Here is a 5,275-nt window from a genome sequence, read left to right on the forward strand (position 1 = left end):
TTTCAGGTCCATATGACGTACAGCCGTTTCAATACGGTCAAAACAATATTTTTTTAAATGTCTTTGTTTGTGTTTCTCCCTTGTGATGGGACTTTGTAGGATGAACTTTGAGGTTTATAAGGGCACGAGGTGACCAATAAGGTCTGAATTGGTCTGTAATAAGGTAGGCATTGATAAGGGATTGACAGGTATGGAGTAATGTTTATCTCTTGACAGCCTGGAGTTCAGCCAAATTAAGTACAACAGATTTTGAATTGTTTAAATATGTGAAGGTGTGTGCGTTTGTGAGTTTTGTTATTTTTAAAGTGATGAATGTTTCTCATTTTCTACAGAGGGAGAGCTGGTAAAATCTAATCCTTCCTAAATTGGATTTTGGACAGGTTGCATGATCAGCTCATTGATAATTGACCGCTAGCAAAAAATACCTTTTTGCTGATTTTAATTTTGTTCAATTAATTTTGGACATCGGTAACATCAACAGTTACTAAAATTCTGAACAATCAATATTCCATTGTTAGCTTGCTGGAAAAATAATCTGCTTTGCTCAGATAAAAGAGCTTTCCAACTGCAATTAGACTTCCATAATTAGAACACAGATTAACAGTTAATCAATTGAGGAGTGTTCCTGGATATGAGCAGGCTTCAAATGGCCGTGTCACAGCTCAGAGCGTGCATTGCTGATATTTTGGGTATGAATCTGAGCTTTGTCCGTCTGTGATTAAACCAAATTCCTGAGTGTAGAGGTGGCCAGGTGGCTTATAGATGAGAGGTCAGAGCACTGAATTGACACCGTTGAGATTCAGGAGAAGGCGGTACAGCAATGTGCAGAATAATATCTGCTCCTTCTGCACGGGGATAGAGTGTTGCCCCCTCGCACACGTGGGTTTTCTCCAGGTGCTCAGGTTTCCTCCCACATGTATAAACACTCATTAATTGGATTAAACATCTTGGTGTATAGAGGACAGCAGAGCTTGTGCAATTGTTGGCACCGGCTCACCACCTGGCTGGCTTGCAGCTTGTCTGTGGTTCCTCTGGGAATGTAAGATGCCATGTGCATGAATGACGCTATATAAAGCACATGTTCAAGTGTAATGGGTTGCTGGCCTCATCCCGGTCACCAATAAATGCACCGAAAAAAAGATCGCATCTTATCCAGGTTTGTTCTAGCCTTGAGAATTAAAACTGTCATTTGACGAACGATACTCTCTGTGGCAGGGTGGAGGGAAAAGTGCTTCTCACGGCTGTGTGGACCAGACGTAGAAGGGATCTCAAATGTAGTTCTGCGAAATTCACTTTTATAGGTCGTTCCCCAACACAAAGGGCTGCACTGCTGTGAGAATTCCAAACGAATTCTTCCTTTGTTCTCGTGGCATGATGCCGATAGCAACATCGGAGTAAAATTGGGGGGATATTCCACGAAGTAAAAATAGTTTTTTGGGCATAGAGAGCTGATGGTCACGGCCCAATCACAAACAAAGTTATATAATAGTGTTTTTTGTTTGTGAGACCAAGCCCTGCTCCTAAGTGCTTAAATGTATACGTGATGACTGATATTTGCCAATGAGTAACGTCATGATTATTCATCCTTTCCGTAGCGATTCCATGAACTGTCCCGGATTGTGGGACGTGCTTCAATTAAAAATTCCATAAGCTTCTTCCTCATGTTTTACCGTCTCGTTCTCTTTGCTCAGGTAGCCTAATAAACACACAATGATCGCAAATCGTAAACCGATTCTTGCAAGCAGAATTCTATGCACGTATCACAAGCACAGGAATCAGTTTAAATCTACGAGTTAACACACATCATTAACTTTGGCCCGCTAACGAATATTTGCAAATCTGATTTACCGTCGCACAGTCTCACCACTAAGTGGCCCACTGGCCACACGTAACACTGAGGCCTCTGTGTGGCGTTAAACTGCGTTCACTCATTGGGCATGGGGGGGGGGCGTCGGCGCCGTGGTCAGCGCACCGCATCTTGAAGCACTGCGACGTCTCCCCTTCTTCGTCCCCCCCCTCTCTCTTCTTGTTCTTCGTCCTCAAGCCTGGGCTGCTCGAGTTCGCTCGCCGCATGATCAGTGGATTGTATTTATTTCAGCAGGAAGGGCCCAGTGAGCTGCTCGGGCTCTTACGTCATAGGCGTCCTGCGTCTGTATGGATGTTCGTGCTGCACGGTACGGATCTTCGTGACACAAGCATGGTGACATAGCTCACGATACGTACCGAGGACCGAGGATCGGTACGTATCCTTCCTGAAGCGTGTCCAAAATAGCTTCGCCCGCATTTTTCCACAAGTTTGGAACACCTTAGAGAATCCATGCCATATATGTGTAATAACAGCCATAGAGGGTTCACGTGGGGATTGGCTTGCCGGTCCTGCTTGTAGCCAATAAGGGTTGAGATAGGGACCATGGCCCATGCGTCATCACGACAGGTCATCAGGAGTGATTGGCCTAGCCATTCGGGGCCCCAGCCAATGGGGAGCCGGATGAGGGGCGTGGTCCCGGGATTGACAGGGAACCATCGAGAATGGTCGAAGCTGTCCATGTACGATTGGCTGGGGGAACCACGTGACGAAGGTATTAAGAGCGAGTGGAGGGGAACGATCGGGAGCAGACTGGAACTGACGAGAGCAGGGTCACGCGCGGACGGGGGCTGGGGTTGCCACGTGCGCGGTGGGGACTTAGTGCGTGGTCTGTCCTCTCTCCGTTGTCTGCCAGCAACGGAGAGTGAGTGAGCAAAGTGTATTGTGGAGTGGAAATAAAAGGACCGATTCCGAAGCCGTCTCTGGAAGGATTATTACACTGGTGTCAGAAGTAATTCTGCGACTGTTTGGACGATCGTCAAGATGTCTAAACACCTCAGAAAAAAGAACCTGCCCGTGCCTCTGTCGGAGGAAGAGGCCGAGACGGAGGAAGATGAGCTGTTGGGAGCTACAGCCTTGGTGCCGCCGGCTGACGACGCTCGCCTCGACGCCTCTCAGCGTCGATTCGCGGGAAGATGCGACCACCGCAGGACCGAGAGATGAATGGTGGCTGATGGCGGAGCAGATTGAGTTGTTGCGCGCAATTCTGCTAAGCCTGGTGACCGCGGTGGCGTCCTCACCAGCCGTGGGTCGCCAGATCGCCGATCAGCTGGACGCCACGGGAAGGGGTCCTGCTATGGAAGCGGGACCCGCCATTGCTCCTGCCACGCGGGAGGACGCCATCGTCTTGGGTGGGGCGGCTGCGCCGGAGTCGTCGGCCGCCATTTTGGGCGCGCCTGCTACCACGCGGCCGCCGGACGCCATTTTGCCTGCACCGAGCGGAGAGCGGGAACGGTGGCCGGAGACGCCCGCGGCACGCGCCTGCCACCGCGGACATCGCCTTCCACAAATAAAAGAATTTATCGCCGGGGGCGATTGGAGTGCTTTTACATGGCGCTTCGAGTCGGCTTTTAGATCTGTCAACTGGACGGAGGAAGAAGCGCTGGGAGCGCTACCTACGCTGCTCGATGATGTGTCTCTGGGAGTCTTCCGCTCCATTCCGGTGTCCAAGAAGAAGACACTGCAGGATGCGTTCACAGAGATGGCGGAATTTTACGACCCGCTGACATCGGCCACCAGAAAATTTATGTCGCGTCGCCGGGCACCGGAGGAATCGCCGTTGGCCTATCGGGGGGCGTTGATGGCGATGGCCATGGCCGCCTACCCCGACGCAACGGCCGAGCATTTGGATCCACTCATCCTTTCCCGCATGCTGGAGTTGTCTCAGGAGCTCAACATCTCTCTACCAGTGTGCGGCCACGAACCGCTTTCATCGCGGTGGGTGGCGCGCTGCCTGGACGCTAAGTTTAATATCAAGCGGTGGGACCAGATGGCGGTGTGGACGGGGAAACCCGAGATCGACGGCCCGCCTCTGGGGTGGTCTCCGCGACTGGTTGTCCACTGCTCCGACGACGACATGCTGGCTGCTGCTGTCCCGCGTAGGATTCCGGGCCGGCGGCTGCGCGACCAGCGGGACGACTACACGGCCCGACCGCGTGCGAAGGCCGGGTCGTCCGACCACCGGCCGACGTCGGCCGCGTGTTTTAAGTGCGGCAGACGGGGCCACTTCGCCCGTGACTGCCGCTGCCGACCTCTGCTGTCGCCTCCTCCGCCAAGGGGACCTCCATCTCCTCTATCTGCCGCGGAGCTGCAACAACCTCGGGCGAGTCGGCACAAATCGGACACCCGGCAGGTCGTGTCACATCACTCATCCACTCGCACTCATTCTTACACTCCTAAGGCCAATTTTACTTCTCCTGCTCCATTGACACGCTCTGCTACGCAGTGGAAGAAATTGGCTCGCAGGATTGTGGCTGCGGCGTCGGGCTCGTCGACGGTACGCGGTACCATCGATGGCGTTGACGTCCGTATCTTGGTGGACACTGGCGCATCGGCTACCATCATTTCGGATGTCATTTTTCATTTGTTGTCCATTCCTGCGTCGAGAATACGCAAGGTTAATGATGCGTGTGTTGCCGCCAATGGGGGGAGCATGGGTATCTGCGGACAGGTGGATGTGAGCATCGCTATCGGAAATATTACCGCCGCAGGACCTGTGTTAATTTCTCGCTCGCTAGCTGTTCCATGCTTGTTGGGGACGGATTTCCTGCGCCGGATGCCGTTGCGAATACGGGTCGACCAGGACTGTTTGGAAATGCCGGGGGGTCGTAAGATGGCGTTCCTGCCTTCCCTGCTGGCCAAGGCGCCTACAGGTAACGCAGTTACTGCTGTAGTTGCGGCTACGGTGGAAGTTCCATCGGGAGCGCAAATGCTCATTCCGTTACGTTACCGAAAACCGCTTCAAATGGGAAAGGGTGCGAAAGGCGTGCTATTATCCCCATCGAATTCTGTATCGAAATCTTTTTCTTTGGCGGCGGCACAAACGATTGTGCGCCCAGGTCAGGCACCTTTCATACAGGTCTTGAATGGGGAACCTGATCGCGTTATTGTTCCGGAGGGGTCGGTGCTGGCTCACGCCACTACCGATTTCGCCTCTTGTGAAAAACCGCCGCGCGCTCGGATGCCTGCTGATGGGTCTCCGCATGATCGTTCACAAGAACGCTGGATCGCGGATTTATGCGGAGAGAATTCTTCCTTGTCAAATGAACATAGGAACGCCTTGCGTTTGCTGTTGCTGCAGTACGCTGATGTGTTCAGCAGGAATGATTTGGACCTCGGACGCACATCGCTTTTGTCGCACCATATTGAAACCGGTGCATCGCCACCTGTCTGTATGCACCCTCACCGCAT

The sequence above is a fragment of the Lampetra fluviatilis genome, chromosome 44 (assembly GCF_964198595.1).
Source record: "Lampetra fluviatilis chromosome 44, kcLamFluv1.1, whole genome shotgun sequence".
In the NCBI taxonomy this organism is placed as follows: Eukaryota; Metazoa; Chordata; class Hyperoartia; order Petromyzontiformes; family Petromyzontidae; genus Lampetra; species Lampetra fluviatilis.